General features: G+C 39.8%; 1 protein-coding gene across 2 annotated transcripts in view; it reads right to left on the reverse strand.

Annotated features, from left to right (window-relative positions):
- TENM2 (teneurin transmembrane protein 2) overlaps positions 1–26,633 on the reverse strand; it is a 1,882,184-nt gene that overhangs the window by 1,223,614 nt on the left and 631,937 nt on the right. Inside the window, exon 1 of one of the 2 annotated variants that reach the window (XM_082724103.1) lies at positions 4,292–4,428. The exons of the other annotated variant lie outside the window; for it this stretch is intronic. The gene's annotated coding sequence lies outside the window, so the exon portion shown is untranslated. Of the gene's footprint in view, positions 1–4,291; positions 4,429–26,633 lie in introns of those variants that run through there. 2 annotated transcript variants of the gene reach the window in all.

Here is a 26,633-nt window from a genome sequence, read left to right on the forward strand (position 1 = left end):
AGACTTTTAAAGAAATCATGTCTGTCCTCCCAGACCACGCACTCGTGCTTTTGCCTAAACAGATGCAGTGTTGATAACACCCATCACTAATATTCTGCTGGGAGCCACACAGTAGTGATGAGAGGAGGAAGGCAGGCAATTATTCCATCAGCATTAAAGATCAATTCATATTGTCCAGGGCAGAGCAGGGTGGGGGGAAATCTTTACTAGGGAAAAGAGATTTTATTTCAACATACCCACTGTTATTATTTTGTCTCTATTTCTATTCACTAAACTTACATGAAAAGAGTTGAAACACTGCTCTCTTTTTACTCACACTGCAGCCGAAAACCACATAACTACTTTTTCTCTGATAATTCCTTTTGTCTAAAAGGCTCATAATCCTACACTTAGGAGAGGTGGGCCAATTAAAGTCTTTCAGCAAAAATGAAGGAACTTTATTTGCAAACTATTTTCCAAGCTATTTCATGTTTTTTGGTTTTTTTTTTTTTGTCATTAAGAATTCACAAAAAAAGCTGCAATATTTCATGTTCAAAACCACATTGTGGTATACAATATGTTAAGTCAACTGGGGCAGTGGGTAATGTGAATTTTAGAGAAAGAAATTTATACCTCTTCAACTTTATGAAATCTTTCAGAAATAAGAGCAGGATAATCTTAACACAGCTAAAATTATTATGCTAAGTAGTGCTCTATCTTTGTTGGTAGAAAAAATATCTCAAATTAATAAAAAAATGTTACCAGTAGAACAAAATCTTGAGCAATGTGAACGTTCCTTTTATAAAGCAAAACAGAAACCAGTAGTACAAAGAAATACTTTGACAAGGCTACTATCTGCCCTTACCACACAAGACTTATAAAATTTCCGAGGGTTTCATAAGTTTTAAATGAGTTATCTAATTAGACACTATATCACATTTTATGAAATGTTACTATATCCCTTCCCATTTAGAACATATCAAAAGACACCCACCAACCCCTTAGCTCCTGGAAAAACAAATGTTCTTGCCATCTCCCCTGAAGGTTGTGAATCTGTTGTATTGCACTGTGAGGGCAGAATGAATGGTTCCTGACTGTGAGTCTATCACCTCTACTGAGATCCAGTAATTCAAGGAACAAAACTTTTGCTTTACACAAAGTAATGAAAGACAAAACATATACTTTTCACATAGCTCCATTTGAGGTAGTATCTTCACATGAATTTCACCTCTTTAAATCTGACTTTTCAACTGAAGTTTGAGTTCTTAAGTGTGGAGGGATAAAAAGGCCCTTGCCAATGACCTTGACCATATTTCACCAGAAATCACTTCTCACAATTAGTCTACACAGAATAGAAAAAACAAAGGAAAAGCTTGTCAATACAGGTCTTCCTTAAAAACACAAAAGTAGTTCAAAGTTCCTTTCAATTACACAATGAAAAAAACAGCAATTACTTTTAAGAAACATTCAGTGGCTCTAGCATAATAAACACCTCATACGTGCAGAGAAACCTCCACTCTGATCAAAATGAAAACAGGAATCCTAATAAAACAGGCAAAAGTGACTGTCAAGTTCCATGAACCAACGATCTCTTTCTATATAACCGCCCCCCAAAACAAGTTACCTTCTCCCAAAGGTGGTTGGATGCCATGCTTCTGGAAATGTTGAATGAAATTCAACACAAACACCAACTGAAAGTAAACTAACTCATTCATCAACAAACAGCAAAAATATGGAATCACTTTGCTATGTAACCTGAGATCAACACCAGGCACAGAAAATTAATACAAGCTTAGTTAAGATTCAATGGAAAACTTAATAACAATAATAATAGAACCACCAACAGGCCACAAACACTATGCCACGCAGAACCATTTGAGAGTAATCACAAATACCAGTGATAGATTAGTCATCTAACTGGGCATTACACCCCAAAGGTAGATAATGGTTAATACTTTAACATGAATTCGCCAAGCTTTTCCGAAGTTGCTGGGAAACCAGAAGTAGAAAGAGGGGTAAGTGGGTAAAAACCAACCTCAGCAGGAAAGAGTATATTCTTCAAGTCAATGTACTCTTGATCTTCACGTCTAGTGAAGATGCTGAAACTGAAGCTAATTGTGATGTTTCATAAGTAAACTCACACTCTGCATATATTATATAACAGTTAGAAATCTTGCCCAACAGGCCACATAAAATGAGTCCTTAGCCTGGTCAGTTAGCTGTTTGTGTCCATGTGTGTAGAAAATGCCAGAGAAATAATGCAGCTGCTCAGCATGGGGTATATTGCTTTCTGGTTTTGGTCCTAGAATGAGAAAATCATGATGCTTTAGAAGATTTGGGATCTTAGGATCTTAGCTTACTGTATGTATTCATTTTTCTTTAGAACCCAGACAAACAAGTGCTTCACTCAGAGATAGCTGTGATCCTATTTAACAGAAGTTGAGCTCCCCCCCCCCCCAAACTTGATCAAAATGGCAAATGCAAGCACGGGTCCATGAAAATATTTTAAAATAGCAATTTTGCCATCTCAAGGGACCTATGAGTAAGCTGAGCTTTCGTTCTAAATAATGCCTTATTACCATCCGCAAACTACAAAAGAAGAAATAAGCTTTAGATCTCAGGAATCCTGTCCACAATTTCGAGAAAAGCTTTTGTCAACAAAGGCGACCCAGAACAGGTGAATTGCATGGTGTCTCGGAGTAGGCTTTCCTCTCTAAAAAAGAGGGTCTGACTAGTTGAGTTAATTTACAGTTTGTTTTGTTCTTCAGTCCTGAACAACCTGCATGCACTGTTTTATGCTGTTCCTCCAACATCGGTTAAGTTTACATTAAGACGAAGTTTAACAGTATCATTGCAAACATACTCTTTGTACACAGGTAACTGCTGTTCCATGATGTGACAACCACAAAGCAGAAAAAGGCTTCCTTAAATAACAATACTTTCCCTCTAAAATCTGTGTGCCTCAGAGTATCCCTGAGCTGGATATCCCTATTTGAGTCTAGAGTTCAGAACTCCTGAAGATAGTAATACACAAACTGAACATACAACCTACTCTATCCCAGACTTCCCTCTCTCTACATTCATGCTGCCAGTATTGTAGCTCATTTTCCCATGGCTTAGCAGAAATTTTACAACTATAAACTGATTTCTTTTTAAACTGCTGATTTGCCTTTACTTACTGACCCTTCAGTTTTTCTACTGAACTGGAACTGAAAACTTCAGGGGGGAAAGAGCAAAACAAATGAAACAGTAACTGCTAAGAATCCTTCAAAGAACTTAAATGATATGAATACATTAAAGAACTGTTGTGTATTAATTTTTAAATAATATTTAAAACAGATCCTGGAAGCAAGAGTTACAGAGTCAGTTCTATTTTTAAGAAAAGAGTTAGAGTTCAATTTGCATGCATTATGCTGGCTATTTTAAATAATTTTATTCCATGTGTATGGCAGAAACTGCCCTTCCCCTCCCCAATTGACAAGATGCCACTTCAAGTAAGATCTAAGAGAAGGCTGGCTTGGCGTTTAGAAATTGCTGTACACATCTCACAATTCTGAATAAAACAATACCAGCAATCTCGGTTCTTCTCCATAGCCCTAAATTTATTATTAAGTAAATTTAGCAATAGCTCAATCACTGGAGAACAGGACAGAATGCGATGCACTAAACCACTTATATGTTTATTATCTTTGCAAGCAACATTAACTAGTGGTGTCGATTATACTGCTTCCTGCAAATCTGCACCAATGTGATGCAAAACAGCATTTTTAAGAAATTCTCTTGTGGAATGCAAATGATTATGCCCCCAATTTTGAATATTTTAGCCAGCATGTAGTTCTGGAATCACTGGCATCTGCCATGCTGTCAAACTGAGTCAAAATGCATTGTAATCCTGGAGAAGGATAACCTTAAACATCAATGCAACGTTAAAATGCATCCTAAAAAAAAAATCGCTATAATTGCGATGAACATTAGAGAGAAACCGGCAGTCCTTCTGCAGAGAAATAACAGTCTGCTCTACCAATCTTTCCCCTCCCCCTTGAAACTCATGCAACTAATGATGACCTCCCGAAGTGCCGATTTTAAATGTTCCAGCATTCATCTGAGGATGAAGGAGAAAAAAAAAAAAAAATACACAGAAAACCACGAAACAAGTTGCAAACTGCACAAACGCCAAGGAGAGAGAGAAAGCGAACTGCAGCTGATTCAGGAGCGATTGCAGAATGAGGAGCAACAGAAAGGAAACAAGAAAGAAAGAAAAGGGGGGAAAAAAGCCTTTAGCATTAAAGAGTAAGAAGTGAAAAACATTTACCAGCGGCTCGGTCAGTAGCTTCGCTCCCTGACACCATCTACATAGAGAGATAACTTAGCCTAGAGTCTTCGGTCCCAGCTCGCTTTGGAGCAAAATTCCTTCACTTCGAGGGGGCAACACACACCCTCAAGAAAGAGGGAAAGAAGGGGAAAAATAATTCCAAAGATCAAGACAGGTTTTCCCCCTCCTCCCTCTTACCCGCCCCCCGGACTCCCCAAACGGTGCTCGCTTCTGCACAGTTCTGCTGGCTGTGCAGCTGAGCTGCTGCTGCCGCTGCCGCCGCCGCCTCGGCTGCTGCTGCCGCTGGTGCTGCTGGTGCTGCTACTTCGGAAACGATTAGGAGGAGGACGCCCAAGCACGACCTGAGCCTGCGAGCCACCCAGGACCAATGTGCAACCTGCTCTGGAATCAAACCCATAACACACGCACGCACACCCAGTGCCTCCTGCACGCGAATCCTCGCGCGCACACACGCGCCCGCCCGCGCGCCACACAGACACACGCGCACACACACACATGCACACACGCACGCGCGCGCGCATCCTGCCCCCCGCCCCCGCCCCAACACATACAAACACACACACGGAGCGCCGCTCACCGCCCGCCAGCCAGCCAGCGCAGCCCCGAATCAGGAGTGAGAGCCAATCCCCGGGCCCCGAGTGCGCGCACAGGCCGCGGCCGCCGGGGCTGGGTGGTGGCGCTGGGGCTGTAGCTGCTGGGGCTGCGGAGCATAGAACCGGGGAGGGGTTCACGCTTGCGAGATAGGGGCGTTAGGGGCACGTGCACCCCTTTGTCTGCAGAGAGAACCCCAGCCGGGCGTTTCCAAGACCAGACACTGAGTGCGCAAACCCCCCGCGGTGCAGAGTTCAGTTCCGCTCTGGGGTTGGCCAGGAGTGGCTCGGTTCCCTGCCTGCACGCACCGAGGATTCAGCTTTGTGAAACCTGACGCACCGCAGCTGCACCCGGGTCCCTGCACACAGGGGAAAATAGCAAGCCCGAGCATCCTGCGGCGGACCCAAGCCTGCCCTGACTCGTGAGCATGCCCAGTGCAAGGCTGGAACCCCGAACACGCCTTCCAGGGTTAGGAACGCCAAAAGGGGCAGAGCCGAGTTCGGTGGCTTCAAGAGGGAAAAGCAGAGGTTCCAGAGCTTTTAGTCCCTGCTAACCTGCCTCACCTGGACTACTCAGTGGCCCTGAACCTGCCCAAGAGGGTGTGGCGCCTGGAAGCTAGGAGTCCAGACCTCAGAAAGGAGTTGCTTTCCTTCCTTTCATAAAGGGAATTCGAAAAGGAAGTAATTACCTGCCCAGGAAATGTTCATTCGGTTTCAGGGTAGTTGAGAGAAAATCCAGAGGGCCTGGCAATAGTTATAGTAACAGCTAACCCATACTGGTTACCTATCCTATGCAGACTCTGTGCTAAGTAATGCCACGAAATACTGGATTATATCCTTTCCAAGTACCGTATGAGCAACCCTAGGAGGAAAACGAGGTCTCAGTATATTTTACTGTCAGTCAGTTATTGCCAGTGGATCGGGGTATCCAAACCCGGCACTCTGACTCAGACACTTGGAGACAGAAGGCAGTACACTGATGAACTCTAGGCATTTCCAGCAAGAGAAAGGTCGGCTGGAGGTTTGGATGGTAACAGCCTCTCTCTGGTCTTCCAGCTGTACCTGGTCTGTCTTCAGCAACCTACCAATCTTAGAAAAGCTGCATGCCCACAATTTGCCATTGTTCAGCACTAATAGTATTAGCAATACTCACCTCTTGACTACGTACCCCGGGGTCACCCTTTCATTAGGTGCTGCGTACTTACCCACAGAATCTTGAAAACCCCTTGTAAAGAAGCTATGCTAATTCTCATTTTACACATGAGGAGAGAGAAACAGAGATGTCCTGTTACTTCCCCAAGGTGACAGGGTCTGAATGAGGGGGCATAGTTTGTTTGACTTCAAGGTGCATGTTGTTTTTACTAAATTATGTGCCCTCCTTAACAGCAATCCAAATAAAGCCATGAGATGAGAGTGTAGCAGTTACTTTTTATTTCACTCAACAAACACGTATTGATTTCCTACTAACATTCACTCATTCAACAAATATTTATATTTACTAAGCATTTACTTCTTCCAAATCACTGTCTTAGAGGTGACAGAAGATGACAAAGACACATGCCAGTAATCGGAGTTTAAAGTCTAGCATATGCTAATGATGCAGAGTGACCGCTCACTAGGAACAAATCTTCCCATGTTCCTCTAGCAAACTCCTCCTTGTCCTTCAGCTACCTAGTCCAGTATCACTTCTTCAGGGAAGCCATCTGATCTCTCTGGTTGAGTCAAATCCCCCTTCTATAGATCTTCACAGCATCATTCAACTCTTATTTTTAAAAAGATGATGTAGGTACCAATTTGCCATTTGTGCTAAGATTTCAGTAGTATATGTCTTCTTAATGCACACAACCCTCTAGATTATAAACTCCCAAGAGGACAAGAATTTGTCTATTATAGTTTTCCATTACTCTCACAGTGTTAGATATTGCTCTTAATCCATCTCCTTCTTTTGTATACAAATGCACACAAGTACATGTCCATGCCCCCCCCCACATACCTCTTGATATAGGAATAATGATTCCTAGGATAGGAAAACTGTTTTCTTTCCATTTAACAGATGAGTAAAATGAGATGGACAGAAGTTAAGTAGCTTGCCCAAGGTCATATATCTGGATAAGAGGCAGAGAAGGACTCCAACACTAGCACTAAAGTCCATATGACTAGCCTTCAGGTTCCACTGCTTATCCAGTGGTATCTAGCAGCCCCTCAGGCTACAAGAAAGCAGCTCATGGGAAATAAAGTAGACAGATTGCTAGGGATGCCATGAGGGGAAATAGAGACAATTCAATATTGAAAAAAACAAAAACAAAAACAAAAACAAAAAGCACACAATAGGATTTAGCAATCTACTATGAGCACCCACCGTATTTCAGGCACCTTGCTCAGAGCTTTTCTCATTTTAACTTTAACAACAATTATTCTGGCCAAGTATTGTTATTTCCCATATTACAGATAAGGAAACTAAGGCTCCTGAACAAAAACAAATCCACTGGACTGTAACCTCCCAAGATAAAGTGATATATCTATTTTTATTTTACATTTTATTCAATTGTACCAGGCTGTCAGTAAACTCCCTCTCTCTTCTACAAGCAAGTTACCCAATATCTCATAGCTAGGATGTCACAGAATTGGGATTTTAGCCTTGGTCTGGGTTTAGAATTTCAGGGGAAATTAGGATAGGGATGGTTACTGTGGGATCCACAGCTTAAGCATGCTATAGTGCCTTAAGATTTAACTGGGTCTATAAAGAGGGAGAGACACTGCTGTACTTTTTCCCTCTTGTTAAATCTTATAAGGAATGTGAGATTCAGAGACTGAAAGTTACTTGATCAAGGTCACAGACAGTGTCATTGTGCAGAACTAGATTTTGAACCCAGGCCTCCCTCACTACAAACTTGTAATATAGAACGTCCTGAGTGGCAGAAAAGAATATCCAAGATTTTCAGAGGTTTCTGGCTGGGGGTGGGGGTGGGAGGGGCAGGGAGCAGAGGGATCCTCACTCAGAGATCAGCTACTGCAGTGAACCAAACAACTCTCAAAGCACCACCCTTCCCACCTGTTACCGGTCCTCTGGATTGGGTCTCACCTTTGTTCAGCCCCCCCCCTTCAGCCCTGCTCTTGAACCCAGTGCCTCACGGCCTCCCTGCTAATTTTCAGCAGCAGTAGTGCCTACACACCACAGGAAAGTAAAAACTGCATTTTGTATCGTTCTGCTTGCAGACTATCAGGCATGCTCAGTGACAAGGGGAGGCTTTGATTACATACAGGAAGCTTTTGTTAACTATCTTTCTATTTTGGAGTATTTCCTCAAAGTGGGATACCAGTGAGTAGCCCTTTGCAGAGATTCCCAGCCTGTAAGAATTCTCAATAGTCTAGAAGAATGAGAGGCTTAGATAGGGAAAAAAAATACCTCAGTTCTCTGTATTTTGTACCGTGTCTCTAGTATTCATCTCCCTGCTCTGTACTCTCTCTATACCACAGACAAACAGACACACACACACACACACACACACACACACACACACACACATCCACACACACATCCACAAATGGTCCCGATCTATTTACATACCTGGCAGCTACGGACATATGTACCAGCTATAACTACACACCAGCCCTTGACTATGGATTTGTCTCCTACATTTGTTTGGCTATTAACTTGCCCTATGCCAAAATCTGATGAATAAAATGGGTGACGGGTTGCTAAGAGGTTAGCTATTTCCCCCTCTCTCCACCCAAGAATGAATTTATTCCCTAGCGAATATCTCAGAAGGCAGAATGCTCTCTGGGATTCTCGATAACCCCTCCCTACGTATACATTAGGTTGATTTTTCTCATGGGAGCAGCAAAATCTTTAACTCGTGATGAGAATAACCCATTAAGAAAGTCATGGAGGGCAATTTTCAAGGAAAACGGTGTTGAAAACTTGGAACGCTGGTGGATGTTCTGTTATGCCCCCAGGACATGAACTTTAAAGTATTTTGAGAAGTTCCCTAAGAATTCAAATGTTGAATGCTTTCCTAGAGATTGCCACGGTCTGTGCCCCTAGCAACTGTCTAAGAAAGGTACAGTTGCGATTCCCATTTTATAGATGCAGAAACAGAAGGTCTGGAAGAGCCAACCACTTACGGCCAAGTGATACAAGCAGGGAATAAGAGAATTGGGGTGCAAGTCCAAGTCTGTCTGATGCCCAGACCAGTGTGGCTAATTCTACATTCTATTGCCTTGAACTTCTGACATTCCTTTCCAGGTGGAGCTGGATGTGGGATGCGGTGGGGGTAGGGTGGTAGCTGAATTGCACTTGGTGTCACAAAGCACTTCATGTGTATTAATACTGCTATCCTCCTAGAAAATTAAACTCATTTAAGATAGCCTTTCTAAAGGAACATTGTTTAGTTTATTCTGCAAATTGGAAAAGTGATGCATGTGGAGCGGAGTGGGAGGGTCCAATTCAAATGAGTGTCATTGGAACTAAGGCTTCTGAGTTTCCCTTGATAAGCCTTCTTCCCTTCACTCTGAAGTAGCTCTGCAACTTATTTGTCAGTAATTTCCCAGATTGTCAGTCATTCCCCAGATTGTTCTCTCTCAAGGTATTCTCTTCAATTTCCCAGAATCCTCTATAGGGTATATACTGGGAGAGTTTACTTTCCCAAAGAGGGGAAATGTAGAAGTAGAGACAAACTGAGTTTTTAAAAATCGCTGTAGTTTGCCATGTTTGTTTCCAGTATATGTCAATATCCTTTTGGATATTCAGTAGAAGCTATGATTTTCTGCTTTTAAGAGAGGCCAGGAAAGACGCTTCAGAATGTGATCTCAACCCCCCTGAATTAATCTGGTGCTGAGTAGTTCACTCATGTGCCAGCATGTACATTTCTACATAGGATCTTGTATAGACAAATGTAAGGAATGATCATCTTGGTTCTACAACTGAAGGGTAGAGATTGTATCTTGTACGATAATCATTCACCTTTTCAGAAATCAGTCAGATAAGAAGAAATGATATCTGAGCAGCTCACATAGATGGAAAAGCATCTGAATTTGAATTCTGAAAACCCCTCATACAGTTGCTCAGAGCCTATGTACTTTAGTTTTATGTCATACTCTAATAGGTCTGAATTTACGAACCCATACAGAATCAGCAAAGAGGTGGCAAACTGCTCTTATTAGAAAATAGCTAGAAAATAAAAAAGAAAATGAAATGTAAGTTTTACATAAAGTATTCGAAAGGCTTAATTTAATGTACTGGTAGGTCTCCAAATACCATACTCAGACCTTCTGAGCATCTTCAGATTACAATACTGTAGATGATCAAATATTATTAATGATATTGACTCTGAATATGCTTGATTACTGCCTAATGCCAGAAAAATAAAGCCTAGAGTTTTCAGGCTTTCCAGGTTGTGGTTCAGAAGTGGCATGTGTTTTTCTTCTCCTGAATGAATGCATTTTGATGCATTTGATTAATAGTTACTGCCTGGAGAGGGGTCTCAAGAGGGATCTGGAGGCCACATCCACAGGATCTCCATGATTCTGAGTGCTAAGATTGACCAGTGATGGCTCTTACTGATGGGGGCATAACAGAGTGCTTCATATGCCATGCATTTTTCCAAACACAGCCAATCCTCCTATCCTAGATTATGCTCTCTAACCTTCTCCCCAACCTTGGATCTAGACAGAAATCAGTAATTCTCATACAATTATACTTTCCTTCACTAATGGTTTCCCTCCTTTTTTCACTCTATCTGGGACAATACCTCCTCCTTCACCATTTCCACAAAGCAATTCCTCTTTCAGTAACCCAATCAGGTGTCACTTCCTCCCCAAATTCCTCCCTGAATGCCCCAGCCAGAAATCCTCTCCCCTCTCTCTAAAGGAACCCCACTGTAGGTGTACATTGTGTCCCCGTTATATTAAAATTATTTATGTTCTTGCCTTCTTTTTCCTGCTGGACAATAAACTCCTTGAATGCAATAACCCTGTCTAGATCATCTTTGAATCCATCACCATGATTCATACAAAGACTTGTACTGAAAGAGTGTATGCTATTGGAATATATAAACAAATGAATGTCGGATGTTCAATATTTGTTGAATTGATGAACATAAGATTATTATTATTATTCTCCTGCTATGTCACAGAGATTAAGTTACATTTTGTGGGCTAGAGAATAGGGCTGATGTTGGGGAGGCTCTGCGAGTAGCTAGGCTCTGAGGATATGGCAATAAAGTTGCAGCTTTTAGCTGGGCTCCCAGGTCAGGAAAAGACACAGGAGAATAGAAGGATATAACAGGTGACATTGATACTTGACACTCAACAAGAATTGTAGTCTTGACTTTGCTGGCAGGTCAATAAAAAGCTGGTAAGCACAGTAGATTAAAGAATCTTATATAATATTTTAATGTGTTTAATGTCAAGGAGCATCATCCTAAAAGAACATTTTGTGTCTGTGTGTGTATGTTCACATGCTCACGCTTTCTGGGATGCACAGTGAGAGAGGTGTGCAGAGATTCTATAAAATCTCCTGCAATGTCTCTAAAAAAAGAGAAACTGATGATTCTTTTAAGACTAAAGAGAAAACATCATCGAATAAATAATACCTTTCAAGAGGCTTAAAACATTGTAAGGAGCATTTTTGCTGATTGGTAGGAATTCTTTTTGATTAATTAATTAGTTAATGTTTTCAAAGCACTTTCGAGATGAAAAGCATTTGGTGAGGGCTACATAATTGTTATTTTTCCAAGGTACCTCAGATTTCCACGTTACCAGGCTTATTTCTCCCACAGGTTGCTCCCAAGCCCACATAACCTCCCAGAGACATGGTGCTGAATATTCTCAGAGAAAAGAGAGAGAGATGGGATACCAGTGAGCTTGGGATAAGAAACATAGTCCCTGAAAACAGATTTTAAAAATAATACGTGAAATATAATCATACAAGAGAAGGGCATCATGATGAAAATTAGTGATATCAAGAAAAAGAAAAAAGAAAGAAAGAAAGAACGAAGAGAAGAGAAAGGAAAGAGAGAAAAGAAAGAAAATTAGTGATATCTTCTACCAGGGAGATTCCATTTGCTTCCTAGCAAAGAACCCCAAGCGTCTCACACCAGGTCTAGACGGACACCTATTTGTTTCAGGAATAACACTGACTTTTACTAAGGGCTTACTATATTCTAGGCACTGTTAAAGTACTTTGCATCTGTTAACTCATTTTCTCCTCCAAACAACTGTTTGAGGGATTATTGTTATAAATATTATATAAAGAGTCCGAGGTCTAAAAAGGTGAAGTTACCAGCCAAGGTCATTAGACAGCTTGTAAGTGACACACCCAACACTTGGCCATGATGCTGGGAGCAAGGAAAGGGAGAAAAGAGCAAGAAGAGGAGAACAAGAGGAAGGAAGGGAGAGAAACTCCAGCTAAATCTTATGCTTACGTGTCTGATGACCCAGTAATAGATAAATACATAGAAAGTAAATGAGCCAACATGGCCTATTGGTTAAACCGATTCACATAGCAAGGGTGATTTAGCTTCATTTCCAAAGTGAAGATCTAAATTTAATACTCACAGGATCACCACAGACCCAGGCCCCTAAAATCCTCATTACCATCAAATGGCATGGCACCGTTGTGAGAATGAAGTCCTGGGTCATGAACCTCCAATTTCCCTTTGGCTAAAAGCAACTGTCATATTATTTCTTTAAAAGCTTCTTGATAGAATGAAAGAGCAAGGGCTTCAGATGATAGCTTTAGATCATCACAGCCCCTGACTAAGCTGTGTAACCTTGGTCCTTATTATTTAACATCTCTGGACCTCAATCATTACATTTATAAAGTAGGGGCAAAAATTCTCTCCTAGATTTATTGTGAGCATTATTTGTGACCATACATGGAAAGCAAATAACAATGTCCAGAATATAGTAGGTGCTGCATTAAAAATAATAATAATAGTAAGTATTGTCTCTTTCTCCTTCTCTTTCTCCTCTTCTTTCTTATATACCCTGACTTGCTGAAAGCCATGCCAAAATACTCCCAAGTAGCAGGCTCCAGATTGCCAAAATGGTAGAAGGAGCAAGGTGATGCCATTGAAACTCACTGTATGATTCAGCTGTGTCCTCCACAGTGATAAAAATGTCAATGAGATAAACAAGATGTGTAGTCTCTGAAATGGGCAGGCTTCTTCTGAGAACAGGTATCTGGTACAGGGACTGGATTCCAGTAAGACAGGTATGCACCACTTACTGTCATCCTTGCTGCAGGGATCTCATTAATAATGCTGGTATGATTTTAAAAAACAAGCAAAAATTCTTCTCAGACAAAAGATACAAGGAGGCCAAAGTCACAGAGACAAGGAAGGAATGTAGAAGAGATCACGTGAGTCTCTCCACCCACAGGCTCAGTGACTTCAGGCAAGTTATGGGATCTCCTTACGCCTCCATTTTTCCTCAAAGAAATGGTGACTAAAACTTGTCAGGGTTGTTGTGAATGGCAAAGGAACTGACCCATGGCAAGGGCATGGATCAGTACCTAAGTGTTACTAGTGGTTTGGAGGTGGTTTCAGAGTCAGCCCTCTCCAGCAGAAAAGATGGTGCTTAAAATAAGCTGTTAATGGTGGGGTCGGGAGGAGGGAGGAAGGAGCACAGGGATGGCAGCGATATCAAGAAAGATCTTTCTTACAGTGTGCAATTCTGTTAAGGAGCAGCAAAAAGGTTCAGAAGCTGCTCTCATTTGTACGTGCTTTCAAGAGGCCTCGGGAACCTTCGCTGCTGTGGTCCCCTCACACACTCCATGTTCTGAGAGGCACAGTACACAGTGCACTAGCTCAAATATGAGACAGTGAATGGGTTGGAATTCAGCCTTCTATTTTTCTTTCTTTTCCTTCCTCAAAGCCTTTGAACAGTTCACAGCCATCAACAAACATGCTCGGAGAAGTAACAGGTTAAGGGCAGGCCAGTGCTTTGCCCAGAAACCTGTGGGGAGGGGAGCTATCACAAGAATGCAGTACCCACTACATTTTCCAGACTGTATTTCTCTGGTAAGGAGACAGCCTCCACTGCGAGCTTCCAAAAGCTCTTGGAAGTTCCATGTGATAATGTTATAGTGACTTAGAGGGGCAGAATGCCTTCCACAGAGCAATGAAGTTTAGAAATAAGGGAGCTAGAAGAGTATTTCTGAGATTAAAAGGCCCGTGTCCTTTCCTGCCAGCCCAAATTCCACCCCCCACTCACAAGCAGGAACACTTCAAAGATATTCTAATAGGAAAGGTTGCCAACTAATTGTCAGAGAGGATTAGTATTATCAGTGAGCCTTTGGTCTTCTGGCAAGCCAAGTAGAGAGAGGAGCCAGGTCCAAAAAGCAGTTTCTATGGAAAAACAGAGAAGTAGCCTTTATCCCAGGGTACCCAGACTTAGGCAGCATTTAACACCCCATATGAGCAGACCACCTATTCTTAGAACAGACCAGACAGAGGGCACACTGCCCTCACTTCCATTTTATGAAAAAGATCAAACAGTCAAGGTTAGGACACGTAATAAACAAAGTAGCCATTAAAGGATTTAGATTAGGAAATGTAATTATCCCATTCCTACCCCAACCTCCTATCAAATGGGTTGCAAACCTTTATATAGAGCTCTAAGAGTCCAGGGCACAGCCATTGGTCACTGGAAAATAAAATAAAATAAAATAAAATAAAGAGAGAGAGAGAGAACCAAGGAAGAAAGCCAATGATATTTTCCAGTCCACATTTTAGCTAGAGAGAAAGTAGTGAGGAACAAACAGGATAGTGGCTCTAACAAGGAATCTTGTGCCACTCCATTCCCCGAATGTTAAGGCAAATGGTAAGACTGCAGCACCAACTGATTTGATAATCTAGCAGAGGGTGTGTGGGGGGGGACAGAAGTAGGAGATTGCTGGAAAATTCTTGTGGGGAACATTTCCTCACAACCATATCCTTAAGAGATATGTTTCTTCCTGATAAGACAAAACTGTACCCATGAATGTACATCTTAAAATCTCTTTATTTGATACATTTTATCATACCGTCTGTTTCTTAAAAACTTTCAGTTGCTCCTTATTGCATGAATAATAAGGTTTAAACCAAACTGGGCATACGTTGCCCTTGGCCATCTATTTTTAATCTACTCTCAAGTACTATCTTCCCCTACTTCCCAACCATGGGCCCCAAAGTTTGATCACAAAGACCCTTTTTAAAAAATAAACCATGCTCTGTACCTTGGCATGTCTTATTTCAAGCCTTTTCAATATTCTCTTTCTTCTCCACATTGAGAGAACTACTTATCCTTCAAGACTTGGCATAATAGAAAAACATTATTCTAAATTATTCCTACACTCCACCAGGAAGAATTCGGTATGGTGTCTTAGTGCTTCTTTACCACCTCTTAAACATAACAATTCCATGTAATTCTATGAAATTACTATGTGATTTCTGCTATCATACTAATTATCTAACTTCTGTAATACCTCTCACTAGGATGTTACTTCAGGGTTTATTTAGGTCCAGGTTATATTCTTATTTATACTGGATATACATGCCAACAATAAAGCAATCCATTAGTTAGTTTGTTTTCCACTAGTGAAAAGAGACTTGGGTATTCATGGTTTGACTCTCAGTTCCTGTCATCTATTTTAAGAGAACAGTGGCTGAGATCATGTGATCATGATTAAAGCAAACCCCACCATCTAGTGGCAGTGTATAAAAATTGCAGTGTCAAGTTGTTTTGTTCTGTTTTTTAAAGATTTTATTTATTTGATAGAGAGAGAGAGAGATCACAGGTAGGCAGAGAGGCAGGCAGAGACAGAGGGGGAAGCAGGCTCCCTGCTGAGCAGAGAGCCTAGTGTGGGGCTCAATCCCAGGACCCTGAGATCATGACCCAAGCTGAAGGCAGAGGCTTAACCCACTGAATCGCGCAGGCGCCCCTGCAGTGTCAAGTTTTAAGACCTGGACACATTTTGGAAATTTCCACCTGCAAGCTTGAACTGAAAAATATGACTACACAAAGAGTTACCACTATAGATCATTTCAGTAATATATGCTTATATTTACTATTAATAGATAAATTCAAAGATACTTGTAATGCATTTGATTATTCAGTTTCTCCTGTTATTTTCCATTTAAAAAGTCTATAGACTTTAGGGCGCCTGGGTGGCTCAGTGGTTAAGCCGCTGCCTTCGGCTCAGGTCATTTAAAAAAAAAAAAAAAGTCTATAGACTTTAAAAGTATGCAGTTTATTTTACATAAATTATATAAAGTTGAATTTTTTAAAGATTATTTATTTATTTATTTGACAGACAGAGATCACAAGTAGGCAGAGAGGCAGGCAGAGAGAGAGAGAGGAGGAAGCAGGCTCCCTGCTGAGCAGAGAGCCCGATGTGGGACTCGATCCCGGGACCCCGAGATCATGACCTGAGCCGAAGGCAGCGGCTTAACCCACTGAGCCACCCAGGCGCCCTATAAAGTTGATTTTTTAAAAGTCTGTTCATAATATAGTACTGTTTCATGTGAAGCCTGCAGTTGTTCCTTAAACAAATGAACCTACTACAGGCAAGCAATATATTAGACACTAATAATGAAAAGTTTTCTTAGATTAAATGAGTATAATGTCAATGCATGCACCCAGCACTTGGGAAACCACAAATTACATATAAATTAGCTCATTTATAGGTAAAAAATGATCACTGATCCTTTTACTGGTGATACTTAAGCACTGTAGTTGCTACTGATCCTAAAGAATCTCATAATCATCAAATAAAAAAAAATCCATTGAATAAAGATTCGGGATTAAGTACTTTCAACTGGTGTAATATCTAAAGAATTCTTAGGAGCCCTTCTCAGTCTGAATAGTTTATCAACCACAATAAAACCTTTTTCAGGATCACATAGAAAATTGATGGTACAACAGTTATCATATTGCTGCTGGACAAACAGACTTGTCTTTCTTGTGCCATGAGAATCCTGTTCTTTCTCCTCTATAGTCTTCTAATATGGGGGTGGGGGTGGGAGAGAAGTGTATTATGAAAGAAATAACAAAGATGTTCTACACACACTGGTTGCCACTCAGAGTGAATCTCTATTCAAATACATAATGTAGCTCCAAAGTCAGGCTGCCGGAGGAGATAAGAATTCCTCAAAGTAAAACAATGTGTTTTGAAGATAAGAACTTGCCTACTGAATTGCACCCTGGTCTGAGTTTCACTCTTTGTGTATTTGTGAATTGAGAATTCATCTGGAGCCCTCTCAGAGTACCTCCACATTTCTGGTTTCTCCCTCTTCCTAACTTGCCCTGCAAATCATCACCAGATTAATTATTCTAAACCATTTTCCACCTCGGACTGTCTACAGAACAAATTTTAACTGCTTGTTGTAGCACTCAAAGCACCTGGTAATTTGGCCTCTACTTTGTCACACCTTCCCACCAAATGTGCCAAACTCTCTACTCTGCCCATTGACTCCTGGGAGCCTTTGCCAGTCACCAAATATGCTCTACGGTTCCCTCCCCCCTTTTTTTCAATGCCAGTGCTTCTCAAACAATAATGTACATACACATCACCGGGGATGCGTATTCTGATTTACAGAGTCTGGGAAAACAAAAGATTCCACATTTTCTAACAAATTTCAAGGTGGTGCCAATACTGCCGGTCCCAGGACCATATTTTGCGTAACAAGGGTATGTTCCCTGTCAAACACACTCATCCACTCCCATCAGTACCCCTGAAATTTCTGACTTTAAAATAGTTACTTATTCTCAAACATCAACTCTGAACCTCCCCTCCTAATATTTCTTCTAGTCTCTGTAGCCCAGGGTTTTCAAATTGGATGCCCATTAGAATTGCCTGGGGAACTTTTAAAAAATTTCAGCTGCACAAGCACACGCCAGGTCAATTAAGTGAGGCTCTCTGGGGTTGCGGCCAAGGCATCAGTATTTTTTAAAAATCCTCGGGTGATTACAACCTGCAGCTAAAGGTAAAAACCACTGCTTTTGGGAGGAAGGGACTTTTTTCTTTCCATATCTATGACTCTTTGTACTTGTTTCTGTATTTGAATTAACCATGAACTATTCTGTATAAATGTCTTATTTCCCTTACTAGCATGCAAACTTCTTGAGGACAGAATGTTTGCCATCTTTCGGCAGCCTGAATATCTTACCACGGCCAAGCAAGGGCTGTTCAATTTCCAGATCTATTACATACCATCTTGGACTTACTCTTTAAGTTCTCTGTATCTCACTTTCCTTCTCCATAATAAAAGCAGCTATATTGGCAGGTATTTTTTAAAAAAAGTGAGATAAAACATATGAAGCCCTTTGGGAGAAGGGGGGTGGGGTTATGGACATTGGGGAGGGTATGTGCTTTGGTGGGTGCTGTGAAGTGTGTAAACCTGGCGACTCACAGAACTGTACCCCTGGGGATAAAAATATATGTTTATAAAAAATAAAAAATTAAAACACACACACATACACATACACAAACATATGAAGCCCTGAGTGCTGGCTCACAGTATCTACTCAACAAAAGCTAGCCATTATTATTAATTAGCCTTCTTTGCCTGACATTGTATAACATAGCAGTAAGCAGTCAATAATCATTTGCTGGATGAATAAGTCAATAAATGATGGAGAATAAATCATATGTAATTGCGCTAAAATAAACACAGCACCAGCCTTCTACTACAAAGTTCAAGTTAATGAATTTTAACTTTTTATTGCTTTTCGGTATCTACGCTGCCATTAGCCTCATGAATTCAGATTTAAGAAAGGGTGGATGGTCTCTTCACAGTAGAAGAGACTGGACAAAAGACCAAAAAACACCTTTTTGAAGCTTTGTCGGTAGCACGCGCCCACTAACATTCACTATACTTGTTAACAAACATTCAAAGGTTCAACTGAAAACATTCTTTTTTAGAGAACAACTTTAAAACCCAACCCAAACCTCAGCAAGCACCAAATTTCAAAATCTTTAACCTGTGCGGATCTCTGTCCTGTGGTACTGAACAGTGTTTCAGCCTCAATTGGAAGGACAGTGTCTTGGCCACCAGAAGTGTAAACAGCCCAGCTTTAGAATCATTCTTATGCCAACCGAGCATTTCATCATCATTGAGCAGTAAAGTAGGTAGGTTACTGAGGATGCTAGACATAATACATAATGTGATGGAACAAGTAAAGTCTGTCTATTACCAGTGTGAATAGAGCCCTTTTGTTGGAATCCATCCTGGTGGAATGAATAGCCTCTGTTATGTTTATTGATTACACCCTAACTATTGAGGCAGAGGTGGCTAGAGCTGCCCAGAAAAATAGTCAGAGGCCATTGTGCACCTTTCATTTTGGCAAGGCCAGATAATCAGTCAGAAATTCACTTTGAAACTCTAAACAAAATGTTCAATATTCTCACATCCCACAAGAAGAAAATCCAGCACAAAAAGAAATGTCTTCAGTAACTTGTATCTGAGCAATTTTCACCATCTCCAGGGCTGCCATCTTAGCCCACCGTTCCATTGACCTTTGCCCCAAGAGCCTCTACCCAGCTACCTGCCTCCACTTTCTTCCTACACATCAATATAATTTTAAAAACTCGGTCTGCTCCTGACACTGTCCCACCCTCCAATGTCAAACCCTCTAATGACTGGAATTATACTTCGAATAAACTCCAGACTCTTTGGTGGTCATACAAGACCTGGGATGGTCTAGCCTCCTCCCATTCTAAGGGAATCACCACAGGGCAGATGCACAAACTCTCCTCTGCTCCCAGTGACATCAAACTCACTCTTTATCAGCTCACTTTTTGCTTTTACACGTGCTTGAAGCTCTCTTCCCTTGGATTTTGCGGACTTTTTTCCCCTCATTTAGTCCTCATTCAGATGCTCGCCATCCCATTACCCTCTTTGATTTTCTTCATAGCAGTTATCACCATCTGCAAGCACTTTATTAATTTTTTTACTTGTTTAGCATCTGTTTTTACAGAAGCTTATTCACTATTAAAGACCCTTGGCCTTAAGTAGCACTTGACACATTGTAGGGGTTCAATACATAGTTGCGCTTAAGTAAATGAATGAACTTAGCATCCTTTTTACTGTCACACAAATTATTTTTCATGTAACATCCAGTAATATTGATGTTTTGCCTCAAACCACTGAACTCTCTCCTTCAATGGAAAAAAAAAATTTTTTTTCAGAGAAAATTTCTCTGAAAACTTCAGAGAAATTGCCCAAATTGGAATGACTTTTTCCTCTCTTTGGTAATGCTAATAATTATTATTCATGGTATCTTATGGGAATTGAAAAATTGACTTGTTATTGACAAAACTGAAGAAAACACAGAGGCTTTATGTCTAGTTATCCTTCATTATTACATGTCTGGTAAATCTATATGTAATCATATGATATATGGTCTTTTGTGACTGGCTTATTTTTCATTTACCAAAATATTTTTCAGGTTTACTGTGTGGTGGCATGTATCAATATTTTATTTTTTATTTCTGTATAGTGTTCCACTGAATGGATATACCACATTTTATTCATCCATCCATCACTTGATGGATATCTGGGTTGTTTACACTCTTTGCCTATTATAAGTAATGCTGCGATGAACATACATGCAGCAGCTTTGTACATTTACATACAGGTTTCGTGTATAGGTACATTTTTACTTATTTTGGCTGCAGGATACCTTGGGTCATAACAATAACTCCAATGTTTAGTTTTTTGAGGAACAGGCAAACTGTTAACTGTTCTTGTTCTTCTTTTTTTTAATATATTTTTCTTTATTTATTTGAGAGAGAGAGAATGAGAGGGGAGAGGGAGAAGCAGACTCCCTGCTGATCAGGGACCCAATGCAGAACTCGATCCTGGGACTCCAGGATCATGACCTGAGCTGAGGGCAGTCGCTTAACCAACTGAGCCACCCAGGCACCTCAAGGCAAACTGTTTTTTAAAGTGAGTGCCCCAAATTACATTTCATATTCCTTAAAGAAATGTCTATTGTGATCCTTTGCCCATTTTTAAATGGAATTATTTTTATTTTTATGGATTTTTTTAAAGTTCTTTATTTATTCTGGACACAAGTCATTAGATGTTTGATTTGCAAATATGTCCCCTACTCTATAGAGTTTGCTTTTTCACTTCCTCAGTGGTGTCTTCTGAGGCAAAAAAGTTTGAAATTTTGATGTCTAATTTATCTCCTTGCTCCTGTTTGTCAAACAGAAAAAAATTGCCAAACCCAAGCTCACAAAGATCTACTTCTACATTTCCTCTTAGAATGTTTATGGTTTGCTCTTACTTTTAGATTTATGATTCACTTTGAGTTAATTTTTGTATCTCCTATGTGGTAGGGGTTTAACTTGATCCTTCTGCATGTGGGTATCTAGTTGTCCCAGCACCGTTTTTTAAAAAGACCATTCTTCCCCCATAAAATCAGCCTGCTACCCTCACAGAAAATCAAGTAACTATAAATGTAAGGGTTATTTCTGGAACCTCAATTCTATTCCAATGATCTGTGTGTCTATAGTTAGGCCAGTACCATATTGTTTTGAATATTAGAGTTTTGTAATAAGTTTTGAAGTCAGAAAGTATGAGTTCTTCTCTTCTGTTCTTCTCTTATGAAATCATTTTATATATTCTGGGTCCCTTACAGTTCCACATGAATTTTTGAAACTTTGCCCATTTCTGCAAAAAAAGGTAGCTGGGATTTTGACAGGATTTGTACCAAATCTATAGATGAATTTGGGGATTATTGCCATCTTAACAGTATTAGAACTTCTGATCCACAATCAGTAAATGTCTCGCTGTTTATTTAGATCTTTAATTTCTTTCATCAGCTTTGTAATTTTCAGTGTACACATTTTACACTTCATTTGATACATTTATTCTTAATTATTTTATTTTTTGATGCTATTATAAGTGGAACTGTTTTCTTAATTTCGTTTTCATAGATATATCCACAATGTAATGCATTAAACATAAATGATTTAGGCAATTGTCTTACAAGGGAATATGGCACATAGCTGATTTTATGCAAATTTGTATAATGCCAAGGATAATTTTCATTTTTAACTTCTACCACTGCACTACTGTTGTAGTATAAGAAAATTAAGCAACAACAACTGAAGAAGTTAAAGTAGAATATTTCCCTCTTAGGCAGTAAAATAGCAAATGTTTAAAGATGATGCTAAACATGATCACGGTTAAACTCTCTTCTCCCTTTTTTAGGGGTATCTAGCTCTCAAAGCACGCTCTTATATTAACTCCTGAAAATGCGTAATTTTCCTCACAGGTTTTCTGAATTAGAAAAAAAATACATATTTTAAAATGGGAGCAAATCCTATAAAAATGTAAAAATAAATTTAACCTTGGAGGATAAATCAAGACAGATCTATGGACAGGATAATTTGAAGCAAAATACATTCTTATTCATACTATGTTCAGTGATGCTATCATTATGATTGTTGTGTTTAATAAACTTATTGCCTAGAGATGTATTTTATATATTTTACTGACTAATGTCAATAAAAAAAATCTAGAGTTGGTTGCTTTAAGAGATTAGAACAACCAACTCTAGATTTTTATTTTTTATTTCAATTGACAATTTAGCCCTAACACTTTTTCAGGATGGGGTGGGGTAGATTCATTTTAATTTATTTTAGGTTGATGGTAGCCTTGATACTTTCTTAACATGCTAATGAAAATATATCTGCAAATGAGGATTCTAGCGTGGTCTGCCCTTTCTGGTCACTGCTTCATACCTTTTCCCCTTACATTATGAAAGGAGAGTCAGGTGTGTTGGGGATATACAGCTGTGTTATTTCTTGGAACAGCTGGTGCCTACTTGTCGAAAGAAAAGCTTTCCTTTCCAAATATGGGCAAACCCTATTTAGGTCGATATAATGTAAGCTATATCCCCGCCATTATTGATTCTGCTCATTGACAGCTGAGGTGTTTAATTTATCCATCCTCTTTGTAATGCCTTTTTAAAACTCTTTGAGGATTAGTAAGGTTGTTTGTCTCAAAGGTACTCCTCAGAGAGCAAAGGCCAACTATCCCTGTAGTCGTGAGGGCTCTGACAGAAACCTAAGTGAGGAAAATGGAGCAGAGAAGCCAGCAGATATGTTCTAACCTGCCACAAATAATGATTTTTAAAAAGCCCCAGAAGAATGCGCTTTGCTACTTTACATAATGCTATAATGCATTAACTCATGTAATATGACTAGCGAAAGTTTATTTATTCATTTATTTCTGCCGCAGGCAAATACTGGATAAATGCTTACAATAGCAGGTTAGCAGGTGTTTCAGCTACAGCCATTAGTACCTCCTTGATGTACAGTAACTGTTCGACTGCTTGCTTAGTTCTAACCCACATGGAAATTGTCAAAGCCTTTAGTGATTTGCAGGAAAGAAAACAAGACTTTTTTACTGTAGTATTTAGATCAATAGAGGGTTTGGTGCCTTCATGCTTGGATAATCAATTTACAATAGGTTATACCAGATATGTAGTATATGTAATCTATACGTCAAGCCCTTCTTAATCATTTTCACTACCCACTTATCTTCTCATTTATTTATTTGTTTGGAAAAATAATCTGAGATGATATTCAACTGCCTTACTAACTGCACCCTGTGCTAAAAAATTTTGGACACTTCTTCAGCAGCTCATTTTTATTATTTTGTGTAATATACCTCCAGGCTACTGAGTGCATCTATAGGTTTCCTTCTCTCCATGATATGTCATCCGGTGTGCTTAGCAGCGCACTGAACTGAACTGATGTAAATGAGGCTTGAAATGTTAAACACAACTTGTAATATCAAAGGTTTTCATATCAAATAATTTTGTTCCTAGAGAATCCTAGGGAGATTAAGGATGCACATGGTGTCTAAAATGTCCACCAGTTACATGAAATATCCCAGCAGTAGATGGATAATTACCAGCTCACACTAGGAATACAAAGAAAACCCAGCCAGTTTATCCTGCCCATGTAAACAGACTGGGGAGTTTTTCTGGGAATTAGGTCCATATAAAACTTATTGAATCCAGAACCAAAAATAACTGCAGACATCTGCCTGATAGAAGCTTTTATGATTGAGCCTTGAGGTAGTATTTTCCTTACAACTATAGTCGCAACAATTTTCTAAGCCCAGCTGAGAAGCAAAATGTGTAAGGCTGAGCTTTCAAACTAGCCTCTGTCAACTTATCTCAAAACCCTGTGAAATAAGTTTTTCATAACCTATAATGCTAAACTGATTTTCAGGGTATGTTTATACTGCTGTTTTGCACTCAGTGTGGAAGAATTCCTGACTCGAAGTTATCAGGGGTGGTAGTGAGGCTATAAGTCATCCAAACAGACTTGAAAAGAAGGTTTCCTGAACCAAGACACTGGGTTCCTGGTTAGTGGGAATCAAACTGAAATAATGCACCTGAAATTCACTGCCGTAGGAGGCGCTGGAGAGAAACAGGTAGTGTTAAGATGCAGAATGAGGAATGGCCAGTCATCAGCAAAGCATAGAACAATGGGTCCGAACAAGGGTCTTTTTTGCTCCCCAGAAAAGATTTGGCAATGTCTGGAGATATTTTTGGTTTTCACAACGAGGGGGTGCACTGGGTGGGCCACCAGCATCTGGCTGACTGAGGCCAAGGATGCTGCTAAATATCGTAAATACACAGGACAGTTCCAACAACAAAGATCTTTCTAGCCCTAAATGTTATTACTGCCGAGTTTGAGAAACTGTGAGATAGAGTACTGAGGCAACTACCTCAATGACTCAGAGTAAGTGGAGACTGGGGACTGAATTGTCCAAATAATTTAACTCTCCACTTGGCTCTGTCAGTGAAGGGCTGGTCTGTGACCAAAAACAAAGATGCCTTTGCTTGAGTTAATCAGTATAAAGATCCAAAGGCTGTGCAGCTTCCTTCAGAGTGCAGGTCAAGATCAGCCAATCAACTGTATCTGGTTTTAATCCATCACGAGAGGCAATCATTCCCACAGGAACAGACACAGAGAGATGACATCTCTGACGACTACAGTTACACCAAGGGCCATGATAATTCATTGGTGTTGTAACCTCATTTCGGCAAGTACCATTATTTAGTTAAGGTGTATAAAGTGTTGTGAAGATAGAAAATGCTATATAAATGCTAAGTATCATTATTATTGTTACCATCTTTCTGAGGAACTGCTTCCGTGAATGATGTGACAGTAGAAAAACACACAAAGACATCACTCCATACCCATTTGTAGTTTTGCAGAGAGGTTACTATAATGAGTAATTCACATTGTGTCATCTCCTTTGCACTCCGAGTTAAAACAAATTAAATAAAGCTCAATTAGAGAGTGTTTTATGCACTACAAAAATGCAGCTGATTTATATTCTGAGTAAATACAGGTTAGTTACTGGAGAAAGAATACTGAAAAGGCTCCAGAATTACAAAATCAAGACTGGATTTCTGTTAACATTAAACACACAATGTAACAGATATAAAATCCCTCTATAATCTTTTAATTTTTTCAATTGTCCCTTTTTTGGCATTATATTTATATCACAATAAATTTTAACATTTCTCCATTTTAATGAATATTTGTCATCCTAATATTTTCATGTTACTAGAATTTCTTTTTAATTTTAATTGTGCAAAGAAGAGTCTCCTAACACACTGTGGGGGGGAAAAAATAAAAGAACTAATAACCAAAGAAAAACTTTTTTAGAAAGGCCTAATAAAATGCTAATTGTAAAAGTAATTGCTTAATATCTAACTGCTGATGTATTTGTAAATTGTTTTTAGGTTTAATTTTGCCACGGTACTAACTTTCAAAAATGGCAAACTTGTCTTAGGATTTTGATGCAAGTGGAAACTGTCAAACTGTCAATGGATAGCGTAGTAACGTTCTGACTGTCATGCCCAAGGCAGTGTGGAAGACACCTATACAATATGGCACCACTAATGATTCAATCATTGTGAGAACACAGACAGACATGGCTTATGCTTGCCTGTGTACACTGATTGCATTTTTCTATTAGCTTCTTCCATTTTTATGGAGACACAGAGGAAGAGCAAGGTGATCATTTTAATAAATTCCTGCCCCCTTTTGCCCACATTAAGTCAAACTCTTTGACCTACTCTCTAATGACCACTTCAGATATCTTTTCCAGTGCCAGAGACGGGGAGATTTAAGTCAGGGACTTAGAGCAGAAGCAAATTAATTTCTAAAAAGAAAGAAAATGTCTTCTATGTAAATGCTAACAACACAGCATAGTTATACTCTTGTATTTCTATACATGCTAATTTTTCTACTCAGAGCCAAAGTAAGATATGTCCTGGTGCTCAGCATCTGCCTTTTCCTACTTTCCATGCTAGGTCACCCAACAGGCAGACGGAATATTACTTAGGGTACTGGCACCATTGCAGAGTATGCCATCTGAGCAGGGGGAAAAAAAAAGGGGGTGGGGGTTAGGAGAAAAGAGAGAAGGCAGTTCTGATAAACTTATATAGAGTTTTGCAATCAAAAAAGCTGGAAAGCTATTTTAATTTCCACCTACATATAAGTTCTGGGTTTAGGTTTTGTTTTCTTTTATTTTGAATTATGTATAGCTGTTGGCAACATAGTCATTCCCTGATTAGAACCACTAAGGTCTGAATCTGTTCCTGCTTCCATCTTCCAACACTCCGACATGACCAAGGAAAAAGTGGAGTCTTTTGGGACTGGCTTATTTCACCCAGCATGGTTTTTCAAATTCATCTATGTTGAT

The sequence above is a fragment of the Mustela nivalis genome (genome assembly GCF_964662115.1).
Source record: "Mustela nivalis genome assembly, chromosome: 3".
Taxonomy (NCBI): Eukaryota; Metazoa; Chordata; class Mammalia; order Carnivora; family Mustelidae; genus Mustela; species Mustela nivalis.